Source organism: Peromyscus maniculatus, chromosome 10 (assembly GCF_049852395.1).
Source record: "Peromyscus maniculatus bairdii isolate BWxNUB_F1_BW_parent chromosome 10, HU_Pman_BW_mat_3.1, whole genome shotgun sequence".
In the NCBI taxonomy this organism is placed as follows: domain Eukaryota; kingdom Metazoa; phylum Chordata; class Mammalia; order Rodentia; family Cricetidae; genus Peromyscus; species Peromyscus maniculatus.
Window position 1 is genome coordinate 38388320 of NC_134861.1, and position 18181 is coordinate 38406500.

The 18181-nt window shown below is 42.4% G+C and overlaps 1 long non-coding RNA gene across 1 annotated transcript in view; it reads right to left on the bottom strand.

Annotated features, from left to right (window-relative positions):
• LOC121832747 (uncharacterized) overlaps nt 1–18181 on the bottom strand; it is a 185311-nt gene that overhangs the window by 68268 nt on the left and 98862 nt on the right. Inside the window, exon 7 of the long non-coding RNA XR_013042873.1 lies at nt 5144–5232. This is a non-coding gene — a long non-coding RNA (uncharacterized LOC121832747). The remainder of the gene's footprint in view (nt 1–5143; nt 5233–18181) is intronic.

Genomic DNA, 18181 nt, shown 5'->3' on the forward strand with positions numbered 1-18181 from the left:
CAGTTCTTCCTGTTCTACAAACATATCACTTTGTATGTGTCCACTAATACAAAACCTTAGAAATATTCTGAAACTATCAATAGAGACAGATTGAGTTCATATTCTACATCAAAATTACAGGTGGTATAATTATCATCATACTAAATGCTAAATTATCATCATACTAAATCTGTGGTGTGTAGGGGTTACACATAAGTTTATCTTTTCCCATACTAGTCTACCTCTCTGGAATTTATGTTGTTTTCAAACTTAATTTACCTTACTTCAAAAGATTTCATGATTCTATACTACTCAGCAGAGAAAAACAATGACATCATGAGGTTTGCAGGCAAATGGATGGATCCAGAAAAAATCATCCTGAGTGAGGTAACCCAGACTCAGAAAGACAAATAGGGTATGTACTCACTCATAGGAGGATGCTAGATGTGGAACAAGGATGACTGGACTGCTACTCACATCACCAGTGAGGCTACCTGGAAAACGGGACCCCAAGAAAGACACGGGGATCACCCAATGACGGAGAAATGGATGATATCTACATGAACAGCCTGGACATGAGTGGGAGTAATGAATGGCGAGGGTCAAGGGAAAGAGTGCAGGAAATCCCACCTGGATCAAGAACAGAGAGGGAGAACAAGCAATAGGAGACCATAGTAAATAAAGACCACATGAGAAAAGGAAGAAACAAAGTGCTTAAGAGGCCCACAGAAATCCACAAAGATACCCCCACAAAAGACTGCTGGCAATGGCCAAGAGACAGCCGGGACTGACCTACTCTGGTGATGGGATGGCCAAACACACTAATAGTTGTGCCAGAAACCCCATCCAAGGACTGAGGAATCTGGATGCAGACATCCACTACTAGGCAGGCCTCAGGTGGAGCGCTGGGAGTCTAATTAGCGAGAAAGAGAAGGGTTTATATGAGCGAGAATTGTTGAAACCAAGGTTGGATAAAGCACAGGGACAAATAGCCAAGTGAATGGAAACACATGAACTATGAACCAAAGGCTGAGGGGCCCCCAACTGGATCAGGCCCTCTGAATAGGTGAGACAGTCGACTGGCTTGATCTGTTTGGGAGGCATCTAGGCAGTGGTACCAGGTCCTGGGCTTGCTGCATGAGATAGCTATTTGAAACCCGGGACTTGTACAGGGACGCTTGGCTCAATCTAAGAGGAGGGGACTGGACCTGCCTGGACTGAGTCTATCATGTCGATCTCAGTCCTCGAGGGTGGCCTTGATCTGGAGGTGGTGGGAATGGGAGGTGGGCTGGGGGGAAGGGGAGGGGAGCAGGAAGGGGGAGAACAAGGGAATCTGTGGCTGTTATGTAGAACTGAATAGTATTGTAAAATAAAATTAAATTTGAAAAAAAAGATTTCATGATTCTAGACAATAGAGTTGGATATATTCTACAAAATTCCATGGATAAGGAAAGGACTTTCAAATGCAAATTCACAGATGACACCAAGGCTTGTGTCTTTGACTTTGTGCAGGCGGAAATCTCAGCTATCTGTATTCTACATTGTAGCATTGTAGCATTCACTCACAGTGACTAGCCAATCAAAGAGTGCTGAAAGAGTGCAGCCATCAGGAAGCTCAGAAATCATTTGAGTCAAGAATCTGTTGATATTAAAAATAATGACCCAAAGCTTGTGGGAATAACCAAGCAATATCTGATTTGAGTTAAGGCCCACTCCATGAGATGGAACCCATGCCTAACATGCTTGTGTAGGCAAAAACCTGTGACTAGATAGGCCATGGGCCGAGGGAAAAACCAAATACATTTCTTCTGCTAATGGAATATAGCAATTAAATGATTTCTAATGACATTCTGCTATACCCATAGATGTGTATCTTGGTCAGCCCTCACCAGAGAAGCTTCTTTGTACTGTATATGGGAAGTAACACAGAGACTCACAACAGGAGACTGTGCAGAGAGTAAGACTTGGAAGTACGCAGTCCTAAATGGGATGTCTTCAGAAAAACCCGTCCCCTCAAAGTTCAGGGACCTACGTAGAAAAGGAGACAGAAAGACTGCAAAAGCCAGCAGTGGTGGATGATTTCAAGGAAACAGTGTCTTCCACACACAACAGAACTAGTAAACATATGGGCTCAACGACTCATATATGGGCTTCTGAGAGCACACAAGTCCTGCACAGGTTCAAAAACAAAAATCTCAGCAATGAGAAGGGAATGTGGACACAAAGTCCCACCCCTTACCAAGAAACCATTTGCAATTGACACCTATTGGGAAAGGGGAAAACCAGTTTTCTCCAACGGAGTGTCACTGGGTATATCAAGCACACTCCAGGACAGACTCCATGTACAGGAGTAGTTGGCCAACACAAAACAGATTTCATACTGGGTGAAGTTTTTGTTGTTGTTTTGATTTGGGGGTGTTTTGTTTTTGGTGTGATTTTTGTTTTGTGGTTTTTGTTTTCTATTTTTAGTTTGTTTTGATTGTTTTCTTTTCTTTCCATTTTTGAGAAAGAGGGGGAAGAATATGAAATCAGGTGGATAGGGAGGTATGGAGGATCTATGAAGACTTTGAAGGAAAAAAATTGATCAAAGTATATTATATGGGAACAGTTAATAAAAGATTATTTTTTTAAAGAAAGAAATGCTCAAAATTTAAAATCTCTTCAACCAGATTATAAATGCTGTAGAGACAAATGTTACAGTTTAGATCTCAAATGTGCCCTTAAAGTCCATGTCCTACATGAAGTGGTCTCCAGTGCCCCAGTGTTCACAGGTAATTGGATAATGCCAGCATTAACTCATCCATGATAGATTCATAGCTAAGCGAACTGTTAGGAACTTCTGCATACATCTTTGCAAAGGTCCCTGAACTACTGGACACTGTAGAAATGTGCCTTCATTGGAAGAAGTAGGTCACTGGAGGAGTACACTTGAAGGGGTTATCCTGTCCTTCCCCCTCACTCCCCTCTCTCTCTCTTTCTATCCTTCTCAATTCTCTCTCTCCTCCTGTCCTCCCTTTCTGCATTCCTGCTCCTTAACTCTGTCTTTATCTTCCTCCCTGTCTTAGTTAGGGCTTTATTGCTGTGAAGAGACACCATGACCACAGCAACTCTTATAAAGGAAAACATTTATTTAGGGTTGGCTTACAGTTTCAGAGGTTTAGTCTATTATTATCATGGCGAGAAGAATGGCAGTATGCAGGCAGACATGGTGCTGGAGAAGGAGCTGAGAGTTCTACATCTGGATCTGTAGACAGCAGGAAGAGAAAGCCACTGACCCTGGATTGAGCATATACGAGACCTCAAAGCCTACCTCCACAGTGACACACTTCCTCCAACAAGGTCACACCTGTGCCAATAAGGCATACCTCCTAGTAGTGCCACTCCCTATGGGCCAACTATTCAAAGACATGAGTTTATGGGGGCCATAGCTATTCAAACCACCACACTCCCTTTCATGTTTCTTCTTCTCCTCTCTCCCCTGCCTCCACTCCCTCCCTCCTTCCCTCCCTCCTTTCCTATCTCCATACTGGTTACCACAATGCTACACCATATACTTTTGCCACATGATGGATGTTCAGCCTCATCACAGACAGAAACAGCAAAGCAAGTGACCATGGACTGACTGGCACCTCCACAATCTTAAGACAACATAAATCTTTCTTACTGTTAGTTGATCTTTGCAAATATTTTGTCCCAAGAATGGAAAGCTGGTTAACAAAGCAGAAACCATAGCTATCCATCTTATCTGTCTGACAAATGTTCAGACAGCTGTAGGGATGGATACAGTCCTAACTTCTTGAAGTTACATTATGATGGGAAGAAAATTAACAAATCATTATTCGTAAGAGAGGGAGATACTTGATTCTGAGAACTCAAATAGAGGACTCCAAGGGACAGGGTGGTCTCTTTGAGTAGGATATCAAGAAATACTTCCAGTCATCTACATAAGTCAGGAATATATGAGCCAGCATGTGCCTTTGCAAGGAAGAGCCTTACCAGCAAGTGTATGGTTGAGGCCAAGTCCCCAAAGCAGGAACAGCATTGGGGCATGAGAAGAGCAAAAGTATCTTCCATGTGACTAACAACATAAAGGAGCTACTGGAGACATGGGAGGGCAGATTATGGAAGGTCTTATCCATCACAGCAGGAAGTTTGTCTCCTTTCTAAGCATAGTAAAGAGCCATCAGGGTTTTTGAAGAAGGAGTGTGTTCTAATACAGCTTTTGCGAAACTCGTTCTGGGATCTAGAGGGATGTCTCCATGGTTGAGAGTGCTCACTGCTCTTTCAGAGGACTGGAGTTTGGTTCCAAGTAGCCATTAGGGAGTTCAAAACCATTTGTAACTCTAACTTCAGGGTATCCAACACTCACTTCTGGCTTCCACAGGTACACACACACACACACACACACACACATACATATATGCACACACATGCATATATACATACACACTCTTTTAAAAAGTTAACTCTTTCTGGCTGCTTTAGGGTAGGGGGTTAGTAAACAGAAAAATAGCAGTAGGAGGCCATGACTAAGATGGTGAGCATACTAGATAGGATGGTCCCCTTGAGAGGAGAGAAGGACATGGCTGCCAGGATGGAGGTGGATCTGCCAGGATCAGCAATGGGCTAGGCATGAAGTGAGTGAGAACCAAGGCTGACTGGCATAGAGTTTATTCATAGGTGAGTTCTCAGGGCCTTGCTTGGTCCTGACCCAATCAGCACCTGGCAATTGTGAGTTAGCTGATCCAGAAATACAAGGATAAATGAGTAGGGTGCTCCTGGCAAGCATGGTTGGCAGAAAAAAGTAGAAAACATGCCACCCATTTCCTGAATACTAGCTAGACATACTCTAGGGGACATTAGTGGAGAGGACAAGATATTAGGCAGGCAACGTACAGCAACAGTGTGAGCCAAAGAGACTTGAGTTTAAGACCTAGTTCTGGTATTAGCTCTCTGGGCATTCTTGTATTATTTTGTGAGCCTGTATAAGCCTTAGTTTCTCTACCTATAAAATGGAGTTAATTATACCAATTTATACACCTCCCTCTGCTTGCTGTGCTCTAGCTGTGTAATCATGGGCAAGCCAGGTGAGAATAATTCTGAGCCTCAATTTCTTGTCCCATATAATGGAACCACTTGAAACCAAACAAATCACTGTGCTTACCTAGAGCCACAAGTCCATTTTCAGAGTCCTAAGTGTCCACCATCTGAGTGCCAAGCTCACACATGTGCATGGCCATGTTCCATCGATGTCTATAAAAAAATGAAGAAAAATGACTTAAAGATACCAGCAAAAAGAGACTGGAGATGCCCAGATGGTCTTTCTACACAGGCAGTATGGGGGGAAGCGCTGCATTATGGGTGCTGTGGTCCTAATTGAGGATGACAGCTAGATAAATGTACTTACAGATGCAAAACCCAGAGCTTTCTGGTTTGCACCTGATCCTGTTCTAAATCCCCCACACCTGAGGCCCACTGGGTAGGCCAGCAAGCAGGGAAGAAGGAACGTGAGAGTATTCAGGACCAAAGGACCAGATATAAATCCCAGAGAGACTGCCTTTCTTAAGCCTAGGGAATACCAGTCAATTTATACCTCATCATCTCACCCTGTGGGTCTGGTTGAAGGTTTGACCTGTGCCTCCTCTCCCTTTCCAAAATCTTGTCCTGTTCCCTCTTAACTTGATTTACTCTATTGCTCCAGCTGCTGACTTTGGCAGCTTTTCCAGCTCTCCACCGACCACTGAGCATGGGCACCATCCTGAATGACTTCCACTGGGCCACGAGGCGAGGGTTCCCACTAAAAGCTCCAGAGAGTGCCCGCTCCCATAAATGGCCCTGGAAAAACATGCTGCCCCCAGCCCCACATCTTCTCACTTTCAACACCCAGGCACACTTTGGGGCACAGCATGAAAGGCTGGGCTAAAGGGGACTTGCATTTTTACACTATATTTGAGTTAGCTGTTTTATCTGGATGTGGACCTGAACAGGGAAATGAGGGGGAGAGAGAGGGGCTTTATGAACTCAAAACCAGAATAGACCATTTAAGCTGGGCTGAGTGAAGTCACTGAATGTGCCCTGGAAAATACTTTCAAGGCATTTTATAAATTTTGCACCCAAAAAACTGCCTTGGCCAAATTGAATGAGCAGCTTTCAGATACTCAAATCCTCCTTTTTTCCTGAGATTTTCCTGACAGTGTAGGGACTTGAGAAAACAATAAGAATGTGTCCTGAAAAGCTACATGAACATGTAAAACCTCACATTCTCTACAAATCACACACACACACACACACACACACACACACACACGCACACGCACACGCACACGCACACGCACACGCACATGCACACACACTTCTATCTGCTGAAGTCTTCCCTCAGTAATAAGGTGGGCTTGTTTCCACCCCCCATATGGCTGTCCCTGTCACCATGTCCCTCCTGCCACATAGTTCTTTCCATCTTGGCTAAGCCTGCTGGACCATCCCACAGGAGTAGCCTGGCCTTTGCACTTGCTAGCTACATAATCTTTATCGAACAGTTGAAACTTCCTACACTCAGCCGTCTGTACTATAAAGTACAAGTAATATTTCTCTCTTACAGGTATATGAAAATTAAATATAGAATGAATTTAAAGCTCTTAGGACTGTGGTCAGTAAGTTCTAGGTGTTGGGAGTGAAAGTTGGTGGTGTGTGGTTTTGCCTAGTCATATAAATTCATGGAATTGCAGTTTTTTTTTCAATTGTATCACAAGCTTCTTAACACAAAATATACATGGAGATAGATATAGATTCATATAGTCAACTCTCATATACCTTACTACCTATATACGGGCTCACATATAAGTTCAGATAGTTGGCACTCATTTATCTTACTATCCTTGCCAGAAATGATCCACACACACATGTGCCAGGCACTGTGTTTGTTGTTTTAAATGTTTGTGATGTTCAAGTTCATGTATCCAGCATGGTTAGCCCATTGTACACATCAATCAATAAAACACCAGTCTAGACATTCTGTAAACGTGATTTCCCACTACAGCCAGCTGCTTTTTATGAAAAGGAAGTTATGAAAACTAATACTGACTTTGTTGATTGAAAGGTCTTCAAAGTAGAGCTGAGATTTCCCAGAAACAACTCCAGCAATTGACTGTGGTATCCTCTCCTGCCCACGATGTCCAGCATGTCTTGCCTGATGACCACCCCTGGATTTTTAGGCTTGGCTAGCTAAACTTACAACATTGCAAGTCAATTCTTCTCTTTGCAATGAGTGTCTATCTCTTTCTCTCAGTATTTTTATATGTATATTCCACATAATACATATATAGTATTGACTTATGCATGATACATATGTGATGTATGCAAGCATCTCTGCTGGTTAGGTTTCTAAAATTAGTGGAACCTAATAATGTTATTATGTTATTTTAGCATGGTTATAAAATAGTATACATGTGATGGTTAATATTATGTGACTATTAACTTTATGTAGCTTGATCTCACTGTCATATATGTGGTCACACATTATTCAAGACATGGTAAGAGAGGGTGTTTTTGGAAGAAATTAACATTTAAATCAGTAGACACTAACTCAAGTATCTCCAATGTAGAAGGGCTTCATCTAACCAGTTGAAGGGCTGAATATCACAAAATACTGACCTCAAGAGTTCTCAAATCAATGGGAATTTTGCTGCATTTGGGCTTTTTACTACAACATGAGCTATTTCCTGGGTCTCCAGTATGATAGTCTTTAGTCTTTAACCTCACAATTAGCTTTTTTTTTTCTCAATCTTCAGCTACCTACCTAGCATCTGCCATGAAGAACTTGGATTTTCCAATCTTCAGAGTTGCATGGGGAAATTACTTAAAATAAACATTTTCCCTTCCCATCCTCTTGGTTCTGCTTCCCCGCAGAACCCTAACCTCCACACAGTAGTCAAACAGATTTGCTGTTGAGTGTTGCTAACACAACAGTAGCTCTTTGTATTTTTTACTAGCACGGACATTGATATCAATGATAGTGCAGGATCATTTCACATCAGTCTTTGTATAATTAAATCAGGATTAGGGTTATATGTCCTCACCTGAGCTAATAGCAGATGAAGACCCCAAGGTTCACACCTAGAAATCATTTAATGAATTTGGGAGGGTGGAAAATTTGAGTATAGTGGAGGACATACAAAGTCCAGTTTCCTTGCATCATGGAAAATTGAAGGAGACAGACACTTCAGGGACTTCCTTGCCAACAGAGCATGTTCACAAGTGCAAAGCAAGCCCATTAAAACCGTCTCCACTGGAGCAAACAGAAGTCCGTGAAGCAGGTACACAAGAGAGTCATCACCCATGTGCTGAAGGTCAGGTTTTAAAAGGATAAATGCTCCAGCAGGGAACATCTGAAATGCAGAGGTTACAGAGGGGCCTTTTGGTAGGCAGACAGTGATGACCAGCCTGAAGTATGGCTGTGTTCATTCATTAGCAACAAACAGCCATAGGAGGCCCCTCCTGTGATAACACAGGGAAGGACACTGTTCGCCTTCATTTTCTTAGTTTGCCTTCTTGAGTCAGAAACTTCCCCTTTATGTCAACAAAGTTTATGAGAATATTTAATTTATTATACACCATCTGAAGACCCAAGAGAAAACACCAAGATGAATTTTTCCATGAAATAACTACATCCCAGCTATCAAATTATATTGAATATGCTGTGTATAGACAAATAAATCATATTATGATTAATTATGACCTTGGTCCCTGTCCCTCCTGCATGGAAGGACAGCCGGGAAAGAGCAAGCTGTTGGCTCTGCTTGTGTATTAGGCCTGTGATTTTTTTTTTTTCTTCTCTGATCACAAAATGGGCCTGGCTTCTTCAAACTCAGTTCCTAAGAGTGATTGTTTCAAGAGCATGAGTTGCTCTGCTCCTATTTCTTTATCTGTAGGACATACAATTTTTTGAGGAATCAGTGGTTTTAGATCAAGACTGTCAGCCGCGAAACATTATCTAAGCTTAGTGTTGCAAGACAAAACAAAATGCAAATCAGAAAACAGTAATTAGCTGTATTCTATTCCCTATGAGAAAGGGAGCCAGGCATCTAGAACAGTGATCCATTGTTTGCTGGAAGGCTAATTTAACTGGACATTCTATATTTACCTAGGAACACTCTGGAGTGCTTCTACTTGGTCTCTGCTGGTCTTCCAGTTACTCCATTCTAATAGTTGCCCTACACACTTGCGCACATTCACACACATCCCAAGCTCTTTGTTCTCCTGACTTCTTTCTGCATTTTCAGGTGGACTGCATCTACCATTAGCACCCATAATCACTCATTTCTGTGAGACAGGGAATCTAAGCGATGCTTAGTGCTTTGTTGCAGTAAATACTCAGAGAGCAAAATAGTGTCTTTGTATGCTTCCTTCTTCCTCCAAGTTCAGCTATGTCCTCATGCTCCCCTACCTCAAGGGTCAGACCCAATTCAAAAATGCTTGCAGATGCTGAGGTCCTGTCTGGCTTGGGTGAAAGTCCTTATTTCACTGTGATGGTTATCAGTGACTGTCAATTTGACAGGCTCTAGGCATGACTGTGAGGGAGTATCTAGGTTAGGTTAACTGAGGTCAGACTCAGCACCTTAACTGTGGATCATCCCATGGGCTGGCATCCTGGAGCAGACAAATAGGGAGCTGAGCACTAGCATCCATTACTCTCCACTTCCTGGCTGGAGATGCAATGCCGCGGACTTCTATCACCATGACTTCCCCACCGAGAAGGCCTGTGCCTGCAAACTGAGAGCAAAACTAAGCCCCTTCTCCTTGCTCTGCTTTTGCCGAGTACTCGTCACAGCAATGAGGAAGTACCCAATACAGGGACCAGAATTTGTCATTTCCCTGCATCCAAAGATGTGCTTTGGAAAGGGGTGAGATGATGTTTAAACTGTGAGATGGGGTGACCATGTGTCCCCCAAAACTGAAGAGGAACTATTCAAGACGCCTCCTGAGTCATCTCCCTGCTTTAGCTATTACTCATCTGTAAAATAGCAACTTCAGTCCAGAATCTTCTTGTTTCTGCAGATAGCAAATCAAAGTAGAGTGTGACCGTCCCCCATCCCCCTTGCCTCAAAGCAGCCTTGACTCTCCCCAGCACACAGCCAGCATTCTGTTTCTGCTTCTCTGTTCAGCCATTTCCTACTGACTAGAAGTCTCTTCTTCCAGAAACTTCCCTGGATAGTTATTCTACTTCTCAGCAGAATTTGAAGGTCATGTTGCCCCCCCCCCCGCCCCCTTCCCCACTTTGCTTTTGTTCTAGCATGAAATCCTTCTAAATTTTTATGAAATCCACTTGTTGATTATATGTCATCCCGAGTCCCTGTCATGACCCATCCTGAGAGCAACAGTTTTGGGCTTACACTTGGCATTCCATTAACATGGAAGGAGGGAGAAGCCCAGAGATCTGAAGAGTAATGAGAATTTCCCAACCTCCATGAGGCTACAGGCCTGTGTGAGGATGTGAGTATCTAGGTCTTAAGTAGAGCTTGGCTGACTCCTATGCTTAGGTGGGACACTGACTCAGTAGAGCCAAGGGCCATGTGGCTCTCTAGAGGTAATCATGGCATACACCAGGTCTCCAATACTGTGCCCTCCAGAGATGGCACCTAAAGTGTTCTGAAACTCTAGGGAAGAGTAAACAGAGACCCCCCCCCCCCAATGACTGAGTAGACCTGAATTCCCGGTCAGAATATAAGATGGAGTCTTAGGGCAAATTATGATTAAGTTATAGAAACTAGAGCTCAGTATTTCTTTTTTAAAACAGTTTTCCCTCTTCCTACTCCTTCCAGTTCCTCCCCACCTCTCCTCTCACCCACACCCTTTCTGAAATTTCTAGGAAAACAAACAGGCATTTAAGGAATAATAACAATATAATAAGATAAATAAAAAACAAATCAGTATATGACAAAATGATCAAACACACATTCACATTCAGAGGAAGCCCATAAAAACCCAAAACCAGAAGCCATAATATTTGTGCAAAGGACCTGTAAGGTTTAAAGGGAGGGGGGAGCTGACTTAACACTGGACAATGAAACAAAGAACTTCCAAAGATGCTGAATTCCCTTGTGCTGGTCACCTACTGCTGGGCATGGGGCCTACGCTTGAGTAGTTGTTTCCCCCAGTGAGACTCCCTTGGAGAAAACTAATCATTTGCAAGTGGCTACCAATTAGAAATAGCTTCTGGGTTAGTAATGGAAGAATGTGTCCACTTCTCCTTTTAGCTCTGATAGAGACCCATGCAGGCCCTGAGCATGTGCACCAGCCCTGTTATATCTAGAAGACCTTGACTCCTTGGTGTCCTCCATCCCCCTTGGTTCTTACAGTCTTTCTGCCTCCTCTTACTTCTAATTCACTGAGCCCTAAAGACAGGGATTTTATGGAGTCCTCTTTAGGGCTGAGTCTTCCAAGTTCTCTCTCATTTTTTGTATATTAACTGGCTGTGGGTCTCTGCATTTGTTCCTATTTGCTACAAGAGGAAGTTTTTGTGATGATGGCTTATCAAACGCTTTCCTATGAGTACAGCAGAATGTTGTTAGGAATCATTTTAATGCTATGTTCCTCTAGCTGCTAGTGGTTTTCAACCTTCCTAACGCTATGACCCTTTAATATAGTTCCTCATGTTGTGGTAACCCCAACCATAAAATTATTTTTATTGCTACTTCATAACTGTAATTTTACTACTGCTGTGAATCATTATGTAAACACATGATATGCTGGATATCTGGCATGCGACCCCTGTGAAAGGGTCGTTAGACTCTCACAGGGGTCATGACTCACAGGTTGAGAACTACTAGATACTAGCAGAATAGCAGTATTTTGTTTTCGCCTAAGTCCTTAGCCTATCTAGTCTCAAGTTCTTGGCCACCTAAGCAATCCTGGGTATGGATTCTATCTTATGGAGTGGGCTTTAACTCAAATCAAATAGTGGTCAGTTATTCTCCCAAGCTTTGTACCACGGTTGCACCAGCATATATTGTAAGCAGTTACTCTTGTAAATCCACCAGAGGACTAAGCCTCTGAAACTGTAAGCAAGCCCCCAATTAAATGTTTTCTTTGATAAGAGTAAAAGTTGCCTTGGTCATGGTCTCTCTTCACAGCAAGAGAAGAGTGAATAAGACAGTATCTTCCAGTACAGTAAATACTAACTAGTCCACAGGGGAGAAGGCTCTAAAGAGGCACCAGCTTGATTTCTACAAGTTCAAGGAATTATGTAGGTGTTGTCTTCAGCAACAGGGCCTGTCAGTTTGTGGAGAGTCACCAATGGCCTTGGCAAAACACTTTGGGGGTTCCCATGAGATAGATCTCTTTGGCCAAGAACCTGATTAGATGTAACCCATTCCCAGTACTGGAAGCTTCATTTGATGGTGAGAGATGTTCATTTGGGTCTCTGTCTTCCTGATTATTTGGTGATTTCATTTAGATTGCTTTCATATATGTACATATTATAAGAAGCTTCTTGTTGCAAGATATTTGATTACACTGTAAAGATATGTCACTGTGATTGGTTTAATAAAAAGCTAAATGGCCAATAGCTAGGCAGGAGATATGTATAGCAAGGACTTCTGGACAGAGAGAACTCTGGGAAAAAGAAAGGTAGTGTGTTGCCAGACAAATGGAAAGGAAGCAGGATGGGAATTACAGCATAAAGGTAATGAAGCCACATAAAAGAATGAAGATTATAAGATGTGGGTTAATTTATGTTATAAGAGCTGGTGGGATGAGCCTAAGCTATAGGCCAAGCTTTTATAATTAATAATAAGTCTCTGTGCCATTTTTTGTGAGATAGCAGCCCAAAAATAATCTGTCTACAGCTTCAACTGTATCAGGCTTCCATACTACCTCTCAAATGGCTCTTAATTTTAACTGTCTCTCCCTATATACTCTCTCTTGCCTCCCTTCCCCGCCTTATTTGTTCCTCACATCCCAGTCCTTTCTCATCCATTCATAAATATCTATTCTATTTCCCAGTCCTAGGAAGATACAACTTTAGAGAAAGACACTAGTCCCTTACTCTCCACCTAACCTCTATGGGAATATGAACTGTGGCTTGCTTTTATCAATGACTTAACAGCTACCATCTACATATAAGCAAATATATACCATATTTGTCTTTCTGGGTCTGAGTTTTACCACTCAGGATAATATTTTTCTAATTCCATTCATCTACCTGTGATTTTATTTTTTTAACAGCTAAGTAATACCCCATTGTGCAAATGTACCACATTTTCTTTATCCATTCATCCACTGACAGATATCTATAGTGTTCATTTCTGGCTATTATGAGTAGAATAATAATTAACATGGTTGAGCAAGTGTCTCTATGGTGTCTCTATGCATTCTATGGGTATATGTCTAAGAGTAGTATAGCTGGATCTTGAGGTATATTGATCCCTATCTTTCTGATGAACTGCCACACTGATTTCCATAGTGGTTGTGTAAGTTTGAAGTCCCACCAGCAATAGACTTGTTTTCCCCTTATTCCACACCATCAACAGCATAAGCGTTCACTTGTTTTCTCTATCTTAGTAATTCTGATTGATGTAAGATTAAATCTCAAAGAAGTTTTGATTTGCATTTCTCTGATGGCTAAAGATGGTGATCATTTCCTTAAGTGAGTCTCAGTCATTTGCGTTTCTCCTTTGAGAATTCCCTGTTTAGATCTGTATACCATTTTTAATTGGTTATTGTTTTCTTGATGTACAGCTTTTTTTATTTTTCTATATATTTTGGGTATTAGCCCTCTATTGGATGAGTAGCTGGTAAAAATTTTCTCCCATTCTGTAGGCTGCCAGTTGTCTAAGTGACAGTATCCTTTGTCATGCAGAAGCTCCTCAGTTTCATGAAGACCCATTTATTAATTATTGATCTTAGTGCCTATGTTAATGATATTCTGTTCAGAAAGTGTTCTGCTGTGCCAATGAGTTCAAGGCTATTCCCCACTTTCTCGTCTATCAGTATCAGGTACAATATATCTGGTTTTATGTTGATGTCTTTGATCCATTTGAAGCTGAGGTTTGTACAGTGTGATAAGTATGGATCTACCTGGATTCTTCTACATGCAGCCATCCAGTTTGGCAAGTACTATTTGATGAAGACGCTGTCTTTTCCCAGTGTGTATTTCTGGCTTCTTTATTTAAAAAAAATTAGGTGTCCATAGATGTGTGGACTTATTTCTGGATCTTCAATTTTTATTCTCTTGACTGACTTGTCTGTTTTTGTGCCAATACCATGCTGTTTTTATTAAATATAGCTTGGGTAGAACCTGAAGTCAGAGGTGGTGATACCTCCAGCAGTTCTTTTATCACTCAGGAGTATTTTAGCTATCTTGGGTTTTTTGTTTGTCTTGTTTTGTTTGATTTTGTTTGTATTTCTATATGAAGCTGAAAATTGTCCTTAAAGATCTGTGAGGAATTTTGCTGAAATTTTGATGGTGATTGCATTGAACCAGTAGGCTGCTTGTGGTAGATTAGCCATTTTACTAAATTAATCCTACTGCTCATGAGCATGTAAGATCTTTCCATCTTCTGATATCTTCTTCAATTTCTTTCTTCAATGTCTTAAAGTTTCTTTTTCCAATTTAACTTTTTTTAATGATTATTTGTGGATTTCACATCATGCATCCTGATCCCATTCATCTCCCCATTCCTTTCCATCTGCCCACTATCCTTCCAACCACACCCCCACTCTTTAAAAGAAAAGAGAAAAAGAAAAATTTCATTGTGGAAGCTGTAGTATGACACAGTGAGTCACATAGTATACCCTTTAGTCCAAATATCATTACTTGCAAGTGTTCATTGCAGTTAGTCACTGGTCTAGTTTGAGGTCTCTGGTTTTTGCTACACCATAGATGCTGAACTCTCAATGGGGCTTTTCTTGGATATCCTGTTGTTGTCCTATGTCATGGAGATCCTGCAACTTTGGGTCTTCGAGGCCAGCCTCTTCACATGCTCCAGCAGATATAGATGGGGTGGATGATGGGATGGGTCAACTCATAGCCCTGGTTCTGGGTCTGGATGGTAACTGGGTTGGTCAGCCCACCAATTCTCCCTCATCTTCAGCACTACCCCAGATAGCTCACCCTATGTACTAAGCAGCAAGGGGCGGGGCCAATTCTGCTACATTCATGTCCTCAGAGCTGGCTCACCCACACCTGCACCACCAAAGCTCTACTGTGTTGGGCAGTCAAGGGTTATGGGCCACTCTGCAGAGTGCCACAGCTGGTGAGAGCACCAGCGCTCTCACTCTTATGACCTCAGGGACAACTTTCCCATCTGCCACAAGCCACAAGGTGTGTGGGGGTGCCTTCTCTCCCTTGCCCATGCTACCATAAGGCAGATGGGGGGGGCAGATCTCTCATGCTTATGTTCTCAGGGCCAGTTCACCCATGCCCTCATGGACAGGGTCAGCTCTACTGTGTTGCCCAGGCAAGATGCAGGACCCACTCTCCCAAATGCTGTATCTGATGAAGGGGCAGGGCCAGCTCTCTCACCTGCCACAGATGGCAAGTGGCAAAGGGGGAGGGCATCTTTTATTTGTCCTTGTCATTGCATAGCAGATGAGAGGTGTGGGGCAGGACACTCTTCTGCTCTCAGGACCTCAAGGGTAGACTCGCCTGAAACCCACCAACAGAGTGAGGGCTACTATGCTGCCCAGGCAAGGTGCAGGGCCTGCTTTCCTGAGTGCTGCAGTTGGTGGGGTGTCAGGCCAGTTCACGGGTTCTTATGACCTCAGGGCCAGCTCTCTCACCTACTACAGGTGGTAAGGGGTGAGGCAGGAGAGTGAGGAGGGCACCTCCCTGTCACTCTCACCACCATATGGCAGGTGAGGGGTGGAGCCAGATCTCTCCAGCTCTCTCCTGTTCTCTAGGCTGGCTAACCCGTGCCCTGTCAGCAGGGTAGACTCTACCGTGCTACCTAGGGGAGGTGCAGAGCCTGCTCTCTTTAGTGTTGTTGTTAATGAGGGGCTGGATCATGCCTGCCAAAGGTGGCGAGGGACAAGAAGGGGAGAGCATCTTTCCATGCCTATGCTACCTCGTGATAGACGAGGCGGGGCAGGACCAGCTCTCCCACTCTCACACCCTCAGGGTCAGCTTGCCCTCACCCCCACCAATGGTCAGGTCTGTCACGCTGCCCAGGTGAGGTGCAGGGACCTGCTTTCTCTAGTGCTGCACCGGGTGAAGGGCAGGACCAGTAACCCCTAGTGTTGCAGCCAGCGAGGGGCAGGTCCAATTGTGCAGCCCCGTTCTCTCAGCCCTTTTTAGTAACGGGAGCCACAGAAATCATCACAGACCACGGCTACAGCAGGCCCATGGGTGCAGACATGGCCCTTGGCAGCAGCTCAGGCTCATATATCACTGTAGCAAGCAGGCCACCGACCTCAGCCCACTCCTCACTGCCAATACTGTCAATGTTGGTTATGGGCTTTACTGTAAATTGCCGACTTTATTTTCTTGAAGTATGTCCCTTGTATCCCTAATCTCTCCAGAAATTTTATCATGATGGGGTGTTGGATTTTTTCAAAGGGCTTTTCTGGATTAATGAGATGATCAGCTCTAGAACAAAAAGAAGAAATAACACTCAAAAGGAGTATATGGCAAGAAATAATCCAATTCAGGGCAGAAATCAATAAACTAGAAACAAACAAAAAACAATACAAGAATCAGTGATACAGAGTTAGTTTAGAAAATCTTTTAGAAAATTAAGATTGGCAAACCCTTAGCCAAATGAACTACAAGGCAGAGAGAGAAGATACAAATACACAAAACTAGAGATGAAATAGAGAACATAGCACCAAACAGAGAAATCCAGAGAATCATAAGGACATACTTAAAAACCTGTACTCTACCAAACTGGAAAATCTGAAAAAAAATACATCATCTTCTCAATACATATCATTTACCAAAGTTAAATCAAGATCAGATAAGCAATTTAAACTGACCTACAATCCCTAGAGAAATAGAAGCAGCCATTAAATCTTCCAACCAAACAAAGCCCAGTACCAGATGATTTTGTACAGAATTCTACCAGACTTTCAAAGACAAGTTAGGGCCAATACTCCTCAAATTATCCCACAAAATAGAAAGAGAAGAAACATTGCCCAGTTTGTTTTATAAGGCCACAGTTACTCGGATGCCCAATCCACAAAAAGACCCAACAAAGAGAATTATAGACCAATTTCCCTTATGAACAGAGATGCTAAAATTCTCAATAAAATACTTGCAACTGAATCCAAGAACACATCAAAAAGATCATCCATGATGATGTAATAGTCTTCATTCCAGAGATACAAGAATGATTCAGCATATGTAAATCAATAAATGTAATCCACCATATAAACAGACTGAAAGACAAAAGTCAAAATTCTAATTAGCAATGTTGGTGTCATCAAAATTATTTATCTGTTAAGAATCATATGACCATTAAATAGTAAAAATAATCTAATTCTGGTATCCTCTTTGTTATTAAAGTGATCCTTGAAAGTCACTTCTGTGAACATGTTATATCTCAGTTATAAGATCACTCAGATTGTTCTGTTATGCTACAGTGACAAATATTCCCCCAATCTCCAAGTCCTGAAATGACCAAGATTATTTTTAATTTCAACAATCAGGTTCTAGTCATGTCACCAGAAGCCAGGCTAATGGAACAGATTCTTTCTGCATTTCTGGAGCCAGGAGATTTGGAGGGCCTCTCAGTGACACAGCACATCATGTCCTGCCCCAGAGATAACATTTTTTTTTTTTTTTGGTTTTTCAAAACAGGGTTTCTCTGTGTAGTTTTGGTGCCTATCCTGGACCTCACTCTGTAGACCAGGCTGGCCTTGAACTCACAGAGATCCACCTGGCTCTGTCTCCTGAGTGCTGGGCTTAAAGGCATGTGCCACCATGACCTGGCCAACATAGACTGTTTTTTATGGTTCATGCAAGAATTGTCAGAAAACCACATCAAGCAATAATGATAAAGAGCAAATATTAGAAGAGGAAAAGACAGAAAATATTTGAATTCTATTGGATGGGAGTGATGATAAAATGGAGTCATACAACATGATGACAGCATACCTGAAAACCTTGTTTAAATACTGTGAGATCTTGACAATGTATGGGGCACATGTGACTTATTCTGTGCTCAGTCTCTAACTCAGCGCCTACAAGGCAAATATTAATGAATGCTGT